This window comes from Coturnix japonica, chromosome 1 (genome assembly GCF_001577835.2).
Source record: "Coturnix japonica isolate 7356 chromosome 1, Coturnix japonica 2.1, whole genome shotgun sequence".
NCBI lineage: Eukaryota > Metazoa > Chordata > Aves > Galliformes > Phasianidae > Coturnix > Coturnix japonica.
Window position 1 is genome coordinate 133,409,972 of NC_029516.1, and position 14,567 is coordinate 133,424,538.

Genomic DNA, 14,567 nt, shown 5'->3' on the forward strand with positions numbered 1-14,567 from the left:
ATTGGTTTCATATTAAAGGGAACATCCAGCTAACCATGCAGTTATTTTAAATCTAGAAGGATTTTGCAGTCTCCCTTGAAAACTTCTGTATTTACTTTTTGTTTCATTGTTATATGAATTTCTACATGCTAAGTTCACCATATTTATAGAGGGTAGATATGAGCCTGTAACCAGAACCAACTTCTTTCATGCACTGAGTATGAACAAAGAGTGCAAGATTGAGGATATCATTGTGAGGAAGAGAAAAAGAGAGCATCTTGGGCCTGCAGAACCACTTAGTATTGAAACTTCTGTACACTTAAGCACTGTGAGGGAAGGCTACACTAGCCACCTCCATATATCTGGTCTATATATCTCTGTTTATGTCCCATGGATAACAGTATTGTTTGGTTTAACCTGAAATCTTTAACAGACTGACAATAATTTGATTAGCTTTGGCATGAGGACTCTACTGCATTTTCAAGCTGAAGTAGAGCAGCTCATACCATTTTCCCTTTGTGATTTCAACCAAACAGTTGCTGATAATATTAAAACATAAATTAGGACCAGAACATGTTCTCCCTCCCTAACTTGTGATTCTTTTAACTGCTTAATTCTTAGTGTCATTGCTGGTAAAACTTTAGGTATGCCTAACAGCATTCTTTCAGACTTTCTCCAAGCATGAATTGAAATGAGTAGATGCCAACGAACATGCAGAAAAAAAACATTATAGACAAGACTGTTCCATGTATTGGTGAATATAGAACTGAATATAGACTTTGAACTGATAAAAATGCATAAAATATAACAAACAGGTCTAGTGGTCAGTAGTGCCTCACATAAGGCCAGCAAAACATCTGTGTTTAAGGGCTATGCTGTGTAGAGGTGGCTGTACCACAATACTCATTCTCAGAAAGAGAACAGCTCCTTGTTCTGTTTATTTATTAATTTATATGTGCTGCTACCTGGTGATCTGCTGATCACCTAAAATCTTTGATGTTTGCCAGTAATTTGAAGAAGAAAAAAATGCTCTTCAAAAACCCCAGCTCACTCCTTACTCCAAAACTGAGGCATTCTGTGGTGTCACTTCTGTTCCACCCCCTTCCTTCTGGCAACAAGACATCAGTGCAGGCTCTGGCAATATTTAGGGTAGTATTTCCTGCCGTTTTCTATCAAACATAAACAATTACAGTCTTCAGTTTCAAAGTTTGTAACTTGAAATATGACAGGTGAGATATTCAAACAGTCTTGTTACAGTTTTGTGATTTTTGTTGTCAGTATTCTGCATCAGAACATCAGGTAAAACAGTGGGAGTTAAAGAGTTAATGTTCTGGTTCCATGGACTGCCTTTTTTGGGCATTTTGGGTTCTCGGAGGGAGGGGAGGAGTGGCATTCCTGGAGGACTTTGTGGGCAGAGGAAGAAAGGTGGAGGTCCTGTCAGGGTGGCTTTCCCGCGGGCTGACTCTCAGTTTGCTGTGGAGAAAGCACATGGTTCCCCTGCAGTCTAGAGTAAGATCTTAGTGTTGGACATTTTTCTCTCTCATTTTGTTTGATTTTGTTGGATTTAGTAAATTACCATTCCTCCTCAGATCGTTGCCCAGCTGGCTAGTACTTTTTTTCCTCCTCTCTTTTGTCTCCTTTACAGGCCTGTGCCCCGATCATGGACACAGATGTTGAAATAACTCAGTGCATACATCCAGGCAACTGTTTTCACAGAGGGCTCTGTCTTTTCTGCAGTATGTAAGGTCTTCTGTTACCACTCATTTAGCAAGAAGGACCTAAATTGAACTCTTCACTCTTAAACTCTTCACAACAAAGGCTTCATGAACAGAATGGAGAAAAACCTGTATGCAATTTTTCACTCAGGTGTATGACCGATGTTCTTAATGAAAATAGCAATCTTCTATTTCCTTCTCATCTCCTTTTACCTCAATATATAATCACTTTTTGAATTTGGTGTCTGTGATAGGAGGGTGCATGAACCGTGCAGGGTGGTCTGTGTGAGAAGAGACCAGAAGCTGTCCCTTGTCAGAGGCAACCAGTTCCACTTAGCTTGAAAAGGAACCATGTCTGGCTAAAGTTGAGCAAATAAGTGATGATGGCTCTGCCTTAGTGACAGGTTAAAAATGAAGTGCAGAGGCTGCACGAGAGGAGTGGGAAAAAAGAGAGAAAAACATTTCTAAAGACACCGAGGTCAGTGAAGGAGAGGAAGTAGGTGCTCCATGTAACCAAAACAGAGATTATTCTGCATTTCTTGCCAAGCTCGCATTGGTTGTAAGTAACATAATTTTGATAGATTATGATTTTACACTTTATTTTCTTATACTTAGATTTTGCATAGAATATATATCCTTGCCTGTCAGTCTGCACAAAGAACAGAGCTCATCATTTTGTCTTCCATTTTATTTACAGAACACTAATACCAAAAGTCCAACAAAAACACTGTAAAATGCCGAGATTCTGGACAGTATTACCCATACAAAACTACATCTAACAGTGAGCATTTGTCTTGGTTTCAAAAGAAAGGGAGGAAAAATAAAAATGTTCGTCCTGAGTAACAATGTGCTATGAATATTATAGATACCAAAGACAGACCTAAAAACTTTCTTTGAAAGATTCAGAAGACTACGGAGAAATTTATTATGACAGAGATCTTCAGAATCTAGTAGTTGTCCCTATTTAAAAAAAAAGACAAAACCGGAGACAAGTAATTGTCCACTCTTTCACTGATTAAAGTCCAGATTTGTTAAATCACGTATTGTGATATGTGCAAATTCATAACTTTCCACAGATTCCCATAGCGAAACCTGAATATTTTACTCTGGCATTTTTCTTGAATTTTTTTTTCTGCTTATCCTGCTTAACTTTCAGATGTGACATTTGTAACCATCAGTTGGTAATAAGAAAGCAGATCCATCTTCCAATTCTATTAAAAATAGATAAAATTGTTGATAATAGTCCTGGTGATCAGCTTATCTACACTAAATTGCTAATGTATATCTGAGTAATACATATGGAACAGATATATATTAGTAATCACATGTTAATGGAGACTAGAAAGCTCTGCTGTCCATTTATCACATATAAATACTTTATATACTGAAAGTGATATATGAACTATTGCTACTTATTTATTAAGGATTTTTTTTTTCTTTTCTTTTTTTTTTTTTTTTAAAAAAAAAGTGCTGGAAATATACTTTGAATCCTGTAAAGCATGAAGAAAAATGGTTCCATTAATTATTTCCATTAATGTCCTAAATGGAAACAAAGCCACAAAAAAATCTCTGTAAAGCTCCACGTAGGTTTTCCTTATAAATTTTAGATGTCAGGATCAAGATGCCACTGCAATATCTTTCCTTATTCCTATAGATAGAAAAAATATTAAAATAATTTTATTTTTTTTTCTATCTAGCATAAAATCAAATTTAGTTGGTATTAACCTAGCATCCTATATCCCTATTCACTGTCCATATTATTTAACTGTCTCACTTGCTAGAAATCACTTTCTTTACGGGGTAGATGGATGATTTGGGTGTAAAGTTTCACCCATAAAATCTTTGAAGTTCAAATTGTTGAGAAATCTCATACTCATCAAGTAAATATAAAGATAAAAGAAAATCCATTTTGTTCTATAATATCTTTGTTCATGTCGATATTGGTAATTAAACTGTGAATGACACTCTGGTGAAAAACTGAGTATTATTGATGTGATAATCAATACTAATACCACAAGAAGTGAGAAGGGAAGGAGAAATCATTTCACTGAAATGTTTTTTCTTTCTGATTTGCAGATCTTAACCTCAAGACACAAACTGGGAATAGTAACTTTAAGTAGATCAAGGAAGGCTTTATCCAAGGGATAACAGACCCTGAACTTCTGCTCCCAGATAAACTTCATGCTGTTTCAGAGAAGAAATATACATTTTCTGAGCTATAAAAATCCATCAGTCGCTACCTGATAAAATCAGCAAAGACTATACTCAGAAGGAAGGTAAATAAATACCCTGACAATATGAATTCCTAGCTAGGGTATAGAAAGTTAAGTTATTACTTCTTCTATTTTGTCTTTTAAAAATTAATATAAGATTTAGTATTTTAAAATTAAGGATAATAAAAAAATATATATATGATCAATTTAACTGGAATTAAAAGAGATAATATATGAAAAACAGGTTCTGACAGGCACTAATAACCTGGTGTTTGAGACATCTCATACTTTATTAATCCTTATCTGAAGGTCTGGAGATTATTTAGAATAATTCATTTACACAGCTTCCAGCTCACAGTGTTAGGCTCATCTAAAGCACTATTCCTCTATTTTACAAAGTCTCATTTCTACAAACTGAACTAATATTACACATTTAAGAAACAGAACTTTCAATAGAAAAGATCAACTGAATAGCAAGCTGTACAAAGGTGGAGTACAGTTCTCTTCTTGTTGAACTTGTGAAGAGACTCCGCTTTTGATGTGACACAGTAACAGAAGTGCATAGTGCTTTTGTGCACACACTCCAGGTGTGTGTGTTTTTTTTTCCCCTCTAAATTGATGATACTACAAGACATCAGTAAGTTCTTCAAGTTCTGTTTCCTGAAACAGTTTTTAGGAGGTCAGAATAACTTCAGATATCATGGAAGAGTGTTAGTGAATGAAATATACAATATTAAACACAATGCAATCCTGTATCAATTTTGGGAGTATCAGAGTGAGTGGAAAATGTGTTGGAAATTATGTGAACAGTATTATGAACCTGACTAGAAAGAAGTACAAAGAAGTTCAGTTTTAAAATTTACATTTATATTTTTAGAAACAATGTTCTTAATAAAAGCAGTAGTGTTGTTGCAACTGGAATAATCACAGTTGCCATAACAACTTATAATGAAATAGATATTCTTAAAAATGCAATTTATGAAAAATTTGCTCAGTAGTCATTTTGTCTAGCTAACAACTAAACCATTACTGCCACAAGTAAGTCTTGACATGGTAAGATCTATAATTTTTACCACTATTATTTTTAGATTCTGATAAATGCTTCTCCACATACACTTTGAAAGATATGATAAATTATAAATGAATGAAAAATAAAAAGTGTTTTTTATCATACAGCACCTGTATATGTTACACAGTTTGCTAAGTTATATGCTGGCAGTTAAGTGTTGGATTTAGAATTAAGTGAATCTTTTTGCTTGTTTTTCAGAAATGAATTTGAGAACACCTCAAGGGTATCTAATATATTCCTTAAACCATGAATTATCTTCAGATATGTACAGTGGGTATTTCTGTCAAATCTGCAGTTTGTTGCTTCTTGCTTAACTCTGTCATTTCAACAAGTGCCTGAAAAAGACCTTTTTCAGCTCAAATAGAATAACTCATTCAGCACCTCAGGAATGTGTTTGGAAATTCAATAATGTTTTAATGTAAATTTACTAACACTGTGGATCTATAATTGAGTATGATACTTCTTTACATAGGGGAGTGTCCAAGTAAATTTGTCGGAAACCTTTCTTGTCCCTTGCTGAACTTTTTTGCAACATAACAGCTTACAAGGCTGATTTATGAAATTTAGTTAAACTGACACGTATCATTTCTGCAAATTGTGCTTTTAATTTCAAAAAGTACATGAGGTAAACAGGATTTTTGCCATGCACACGTATGAATCTCTGACTTGTTGTTGTTTTTAAATAGAGAGGACTGCCTGGAATCTGAGTACTCAAATAAGTCTGCCACTCTGAATGCACCAATACTGGCAGAATTTGCCAGGAAACCTTATGAAATTGCCACTTACTTCAGAAAGTCACAGATCAGCATTATGTAATAACAAAACTATTAAATTCACATACATTTTAAAAGTGATGAAAATTAATCACTAGAAAATTTTTCTAGGGACATAAACAGGCACAATTCTGTCAGCATGAGTCATATTTAAAAAAGTCTTGATGCACAGCACTGTGGAAATAGATACACATGTATAGTTGACATAGAATGGTTTAGGTTGCAAGATCCCTCTGAATGTCATCTCTTCCAACCTCTCTTGTCAAGCAGAAAATCAGAATGATTTTTTTTTTTTTTTTTTTTTTTTTTTTTTTTTTTTCTTTTCCATAGAAGAAATTGTAATAGAAGAAATGAAATAGCAAAATAAATGTGCACACTTAGCTTAGCTATGTGAATTGATTTCCATAAAAAACTGAAAGCTTTTTTTTTTTTGAAAGATATGGAGGACATGTTCTTAAATAATATTAAATTTTGATTTCTCTTTAGAGACTTTATTCATGTGAATTCCAGCAGATATTCAGCACAGATCATATACTCTTACAAACAAAAACTACATAAGTGTTTGAGTATGGTAAAAGCTCCTATAAATAGAACTCCTCTAAAAAGTGCTTCTTTTGCAAAGAGAATTGCTATTAAAATTATACATCTAGCACTGACTGTAGCTTATAGCTGAAAACATTCTATTTAATGACTTAGATTAGTAAATTTTATTTCATTGCATTCCATCTTGAAAATACTTGAGAGGCTGAGAGATCTGGGGTTATTTGGTCTGGAGAAGAGGAATCACAGGGAAGACATTGTTCTCTACAGCTACCTGAAGGGAGGTTGTGGCAAAGTGGGGGTCAGCCTCTTCTAGGTGGGGGAGGGTGGTGGGGGGGGGAATTGGGGAACGACAAGAAAGACAAGAAAGAAAGTAAAAGAAAGCGAGAAAGAAAGATAGAAAGGAAAGAAGAAGAAAGAAATATAGATAGAAAGAGATAGCAAAGAAGAAGAGATGAGATAGAGAACTCTGAGAGAGAGAGAGAAGAAAGAAACCAGAAAGAAAGAAAAGAAAGAAAGACAGAAAGAAAGAAACGAAAGAAAGAAAGGAAACGGAAAGAAAGAAAGAATAGACAAGAAAGAAGAGAGAAGAAAGAAAGAAAGAAAGAAAGAAAAAGAGGGCAAAATTTCAGAATGTCCTTATTTTAGTGTTCCTCTAGCATGTCCTCACTTCTGGCCCATTACATCAAATCATGTAGTATTGGTGATACATGTTCTCTCACTATTTCACAGTGTTTGAACTTATAAAAGAAGCTACCATAGGTATCTCTTCCTTCAGAAGTGGAAGAAAGAGAAGAAAGATCTTGCAAATTATTTCTAATGAAATTTAATTTTAATGTATGAGATATTCATATGTCCTCTATGGGAATGCTGAAAGATAATTATACTAATTACAATATTTTTCTTTTTTCCAAAACCAGGGCCTCTTTTTTATGTTTAAAAACTTCGAATAAAGCAAAACAAAGATGAGATCAGCGCTTTCATAGATTTAGAAGATACATCAGAGAATTCATATGGGCTTCAAAATTCACTTGATATTATACTGTCTACAGGCGCTTGATAAAGTGATCTCTGTTCTAACTGGAGAAATTCTTTTCCGAGGTGAATTTATCACATATCTAATCTATCCTATCTATCTATCCTAATTCTAAGTCTTGATCTAATTACTAATACTACTATCTCATCTATCTATTCTATCCTATCTATCCATTCGGGACTCTAACTTGCGCGAATATCTATTTTCTCTCTCTCCTCTCTCATCTATTTTATATTCGCTTATATCGGTTAGGGTCATTTTTTTCCTTTTTCTTACACACTTTCTAATTAAATGCGTGGTGGCATTTCACTAGCATCCACGTAAATTTCTACAGGTTAGATGTAGTACAGTGCGAGATACTCGTGTATCCTCTTAGGGGTCTATATTGCAAGGATACATTAAAATGAGCAGACATCATTGTTCATTCTGTGTAAATTTATGACTGCAGAGATTTCAACATCATCAATCATCATTAACATCACTTCTCTCTTTCTCTCCCTCCTTTTCACTTTACCAGTGAAAATTCCAGATTTTTAATTCCAGGATCCTCCAAATTCTTTCATCATCCTTCAGTTTCTCTTCAAATGTTTTTCCATTTTATTACATCCTTCTTGAAATGGAAGGACATTAGCTCCATGGATGTATTAAATATCCAGAGTAGAGAAGCATGATTTTCAAGTTGTAGTTTTGTTTTGTTTTGTTTTGTTTTGTTTTGTTTTGTTTTTAGTTGTCATCTTTCCTAAGATTCATCTGAAATTTTGATTACCGTACATTACGTCATATTATCTTTTAAGAGAACCATGCACTGGGATTTTGTCCCTGAATGGCAGTAATCAGCTTAGAGCCAAACACTTTGTAATGATTTTCTTGTATTCAGTTATCATCAGTTAAGATTTATCTACAATGAGTTTCAAAGCTAAAATATGAATTCGCGCAGGCTTTTATATGAAACTAAAGTTTAAGAACAAAAGTTCTGATCTGGAAATAAAATTCTCAGTTGCATCCTCTTCCCATAAGGGCAAGAAAGGACACTAGCCATTTATCTCTGTAGTTGCTTTATCTTGATCATAAAAAGGAGAGGAAAAAAAGCACCTCCCCCCAGTGTAACATTTACTGCAAAATCAGAACAGTTTGAATCAGAAGTGACGCAGCTGCAAACACACACAAAGGAATTGATGAATATCTCTTTAATTATCCAATTAATTATAGAGAAAAAATAAAATGTTTTCTTAAAACTGAATCATAATCAAGTACGGGATGATTTCCTATTTTTTTCAGCACCAAGTCATAAGGGATTCTAATCTTAGAAATGCATGAATGGTTTTCAATGTCAGCTAAGGTTGGTGGTTTTTTTTTTGTTGGTTTTTTTTTTTTGGTTTTTTTTTTTTTTGTCTTCCAGTATTGCCTAATTAAATCTGGGTGGCATGACAAAACAATTTCCCAGAGAGTTATGTGATGTCTCTTCTTTATCAACATAATTTCATCCTACAATGCAGCTCATGTTCAGAGATAGTACGAGGCAGTGCTAGTTAGTGACCTCAGATCTACCCATCGATGCTTGAGAATGGAGAAGAAAAGGAATTAAAATTCTTAGCTGGTATACATCTAGAAATCTATACAGAATTATCTGTACTGATGTTAATGGACCATAATGACTTACACCAGCTAAAAAGCTAATCCAGATTCTTTTCCAGGATCCTTCTTAGCCTGATTTGCAGACAGTTAGTATGAAATGCTATTTTAAACTCAAGTATTTATACAAAAAGCAGTCCTAATTATCTATATTATCTAATTATTTTTCAGACTGGCTAGGGAGAGTATTTTAGTTAAGCAGTGTTGCTCATTTAAGCTTTTTAAGAACTTATTAGCAGTAAGTTTTTTCTCCACGGGTTATTAAAATTTCTGGTACCCTAAGACTGATTTGGATTTCAGTCATCCTGATGTCAGTCAGGAAAAATCCTGTCAAGTCACTGGAGCTACAGGACCAGTGTAAAATTTTTCAGTGTAAAATTTTTCAAAATGCAATTTAGTAGTCTAACAGAAGAAAATTGTTTAAGGATATTATTTAATATTTATCAATGAATAGATTAATACGAAGGAGTGGTGGAGTAAGTTATTTCAAAATACAAGTTCTTTTTCAGTAAGATAAGTAAATAGCGATGTGGTGTCTAGAAGGTTTGAATGCAAAGAAATACACTCCCTTCTAATGGTCCATATGCAATGATTCCACTAAGTGAGAAAGGGAAAAAAAAAAAAATTTGGATTGAGGTGGGGCACCAAAAAAAAAAAAAAAAAAAAAAAAAAAGGGAAGAATGTAATGCTGCTCCAACAACTACTTTTACTCTGTAAAAGAATAGGAAAGTAGCAGGAACCAAAACAGTTTATATAACTCTCTGACACATGAATTATATTTTTCAATTAATTTTTCTGTAATAGTGTGATAAGGTACTCATGTTGGTAATTTCCTGAGTCTAGATGAAGGCTTGATTTGTTTAAATATTTTTAGAAACAACTCTTGGAATACTGAACTTGACCAACTTGGCTGCCAGTCAAAGTTTGTCTGAACAGCTATTTGTGCTTGCCTTCAAAAGGAATTATTCCTTCTGTTCAATACTATAGAGGGAAATGGATAAACTGTTGGCCATTGCAGATCAAATCCAATGTTAAATCGTAGAAAAAAATTCCTACTGGCAAGATCTAGATGGGGACTTCCATGAGATTTAAGTATATGATTATTTAGTTCTTTAGTCAGAAATTACTATCCCTTCCGTCCCAATGCCCACTAATTGCTGACTAACTGAAAATGTTTATTACTTTTATTACTTTCAATTTCAGAGTCCCACTGTGTCAGAAGCATTCTACTTCTAACAGTGCAAAATAACTCTACCTCCACTGTAACATTTACAGCCTGCACCTTCACATATCTTACCTGCCAAATCAGACCTGTCCGGTATTCTTGGATGCCAATAAAGGAGGCTGTAGATGAAAATGAGCTAATGAAAAGGTCCAAGTAGAAATGCCAGTAAAGGGATTAACTACAAAAGCATTCAAAACAGTCTTTTTCCTATTCAGATTTCTACTTTGTTTTGGGCCAGTGCTCTGTTTGGTTCAGAAAATGGAACAGCTGAAGGAATATTTCTACCTACAATTACAGAGCATGAAGTTCAGTTTTAAGTTTGGACTGTTGGATTGAACTTACATTATCCACTAGAGTACCTTATCTGTCATGAAGTATTCTGTTATAAATCTATTATGATTCATCTTGGCAAGGTTATTTTACTTTTCATGAAGCATTTTCTTAAAACAATCAGAGTGCGATTTCCAGATTCAAGTTTATGCCTTAATGGTAATTTATATATTTAATAATAGATCAGTGTATATATGCGTGTGCATAAATGAAAAGACAATATTTACAGGATTATGGAATGGAAATGCTAGTAGCAGGTGTACAAGCAAAAATACATGGGTGAGAGGACAAACAATGTGACATAAAAAGGGCAAAAAGTATTTCCTACTTTCCCCACTGACACTGAAGATCACTTAGTAGTGCAGGGAGGGGTAAAGCTTTATCTTACAAAGTATGATGGGAGGACATAAAAGCCAAAATAACATTTTCTGAAGAGCTCTGTTTGTGTAAGATCTGGATGGAATGAGTCTAACTTTCTTAGCAGAAACTTTTATGTTGCTGAATTTTGGGTTTCCGTCCAAAACAGTGTTAGAATAAATCAGTGTTTTGGCTGTTGCTGAACAGATGGAATTCGTACCTGCTGAATATTGAGTGAGTGGCTGACTAGATGCTTAGCTTCTGGCTGGAGTCAATACATCACACAGTGTAAAAGATTCCAATGCATAAATGCAACTGTGGAATTATCCAAAGCAAAATACTTTTAAATCATTCAAGTCATATGTATGATATTTGTTAAGATTTGCTCTTGCTGATCAGTTGGCAACATCACTCCTATTTTTAATAATGGGAGAAAGGATGACCTGAGGAAACCACAGGCTGGTGCAACTCACCTCTGCTCAAAACTGATCATCTGAGAAGAGGTGTTCAGGCACATGTGAGACAAAGAGAGTATCCAACACAGCCAGCATGGCTTCAGCATGTTCTTGAACAATCTGCTGGCCTTCTATGGTAGAATGGCAGCATCACCAGGCAAAGGAAGGGAAACCAGTGTAATCTTTCTGGACTTGTGCAAGGACTTTAATGTGGTCCTGCATCACATTCTTATCTCTGTTATGGAGAGATGCATATTTGAAGATTGGCTTATTCAGTGGATAAGGAATGTGTTGGATGATTTCAGCGAGAGCACTGCTGTCAACAGCTCTACATCCAGCTGGAGTCCAGTGATGAATGGTGCTCCCCAGGGTTCTGTCTTGGGAGCAGTGCTCTTTAATGACACAGACAGAAGGACTGAGTGCACACTCAGCTAGTCTGTGGACAGCACCAGGCTGAGTATTACTTGGAGAGAAAGAAGCCCAATGAAGTACAGTAATAGCTAAAATGAATATGTGATCACCTTGCTAGCCATCTGATGTTGAATTAATTGATTTTCCTAAGAGAAAAAGGAACTCAGATATGACTCAAGACACCTCTGACTTCAACTACTATAAATCAACTGATTCAATGTTGTCCACCTACTGACTGTGCAAAGCTAACACATATGTAGACAGATATATATAGAACAGATTCAGTATATCTGTTCTCAAGAGCACTTGGTCCCACATCTTGTTTGGACCCCATGTTCTGTTTTTTTCTGAGCTCAGTTTATATTTTTTAATGTGTATATTCATTGTTTTCATCAGTTCAGATTGTTTGAAATAATGTGAAATTACCTTTTGGCCCAACAGCATTTTGTTTTTATTACATGGAACTAAAAGCATGACACACACAGAAGTGAGCCAAGAGGATACAGAATATTTGGTACTTCTGTGGGATTGTGCGAGATGAAGGGATAGAAGATATGCTCTGGGTTTTATCCTGGTCTAGTTGCTTCATTAAGCATGGTCTGTAATACATTCTCCTTTTAATTGCATTTTGGTTTCTTGCTATAAGGATCTATTTATGTGATTTTAGAACCCTTAGGGTAGAAAATAGTAGGAGGAGGATTGAGGAGGTTAAGATTTTGAATAATCCATGGAATTAAATTATTTGGCATACTAGATATACTTGACAATGTGTTTAATATATGGTAGGACTACAAAAGACAAAATATTTGGATGAAAAGGTTTTGGAGAATGAAGATGTGGTTAATATTACAGTAACACACATTTAATTTCAGTTAATATTTTACACCCACATGAAATACAGTGTTCCTTTTTTTTTTTTTTTTTTTTTCATATGTCCTAGTTAAAAATTTGGAATCGACATTGAAACTTTCACCACACAGCCTTTCTCTTAGGCAGAAGAGAGAAATGCATTTCTCCCTATTCTTCCTAGGCCAAGACATCTCATAGGGGTTACGGAGTAGATAAAAGACTAGATATGAGAACCACTAGGGGCATAGTAAAATTCTTTCATCAGATAGCTGAAAAAAGCTCAAGTACTTCAATTTTTTTCTTACTGAGATCATGTTCTTTTATTTATGCAATAAAATGAGTAATTAAATATTGAAATCACCACTGGCTTTAAGGACTCACTGACTAAAAAAGAAATGAATTAGAGAGACTTTTATGTCTTCAGGTGTTGTTTTTGTTCTCATTTCTATGGGTGCTAGTTGGCTTTAACCTTGCTGACATTAAAAAAGTCAGTATAGCATAAAGTCAGATATGGTAAGACAGTAAAAGCTCTGTAAAGGAAGAAGTCATCTACTTTATAATGATTATAAAGGAAAAAAAAAAAGAAAAGAAAAAAAAAAAAGAGAAAATGAGAAGGCTGGAAAGAAATATTGATTTGTGTTGATGCTCTCACATTTGTGGTTATAACTGTGGTTTGATGTTGCATATAGAATGCCTCCCTGGAGATGAGAAATGGTTGAAGCTGGGCTGAAATATTTGTTTGCAGGTAGGTCCAGGGCTGGGTAGGGAAAGTCTATTGGGAACTGCAGACAAGCTCTACTCTAGTCTTACGGGGGCAGAAACTGATGGCCCCAGAGGATAATGTTGGGTTCTGGAACCTGGGAAGGATTTGGGGAAGCTCTAGTGGGTCAGGAAGGGAAAATGAGACCTGGTGGTACCCTCAGGACCCTGACATATTCCTTCTCATTAGTGATTTCCTTTGTAATCCCAGTACTCCAAATTCCATTTGATTACAATTGTGTTACCTGTTTGTCTTTTTTTTAACGCACACAGTGCAGAAGTAAATGTTATTATCTCAACACTGAACTTATCTCCACATGGAGACCACTGAAAGAACACAGTGCTTTCCCCAAATATTTCAAGAGGACAAATTACTTCCTTTAAAAGGCAATTGTTTGTGCTGCTATCATTTTTTAAATGTACTTAGATTCAAAAGAAGATGCTAATGCAATATATCATTCAATAACAATTTATAAAAGTTTGCTTTTAAATGATTATGTCTGTTCTTTTTAAACCACAGTACTGCAACTTGAAAGAGTGGTAAATTTTCTAGTATGCAGAAAACAGTGTGTGTTACAGATATACAGCAAACAGATATGTGTTACTACTAATGACTATTCATAGTACTCTACTAGTTTTACTGATTTCAAATTTAGACCTTTAACACTATAGACAAGAAGCTGGACGTGAGCCAGCAGTGTGCTCTTGCAGACCAGAAGGCCAGCTACATTCTGAGCTGCATTAAAAGAGTGGCTAGCAGGTAGAAGGGGTGATTGTCCCCCTCTACTCGGCTCTTGTGAGGCCCCATCTCAAGTAGTATGTCCCTACCTGAGGTCCCCAGCACAAGAAATATGTGAAACTATTGGAACAAGGCCAGAAGAGGATAACTAAGATGATCAGAGGGCTGGAGAATCTCTCCTATGAAGAAAGGTTGGGGGAACTGGTCTTGTTTAGCTTGGAAAAGAGAAAGCTCTGGATAGCCTTTCACTATTTGGAGTGAATGAATAAACAGGAGGGGGAACGACTGTTTACAAGGTGGATAGATACAGGACAAGGGGGAATGGTTTTAAATTAATACAGGAGAGGCTTAGGTTAGATATTAGGAGGAAGTTTTTCACACAGAGTGTGGTGACACCATGGAACATGTTGTCCGGAGAGGCTGTGGTTGCCCCATCCATGGAAGAATTAAAGGCCAGGCTGGATGTGGCTCTGGGCAGCCTGTTC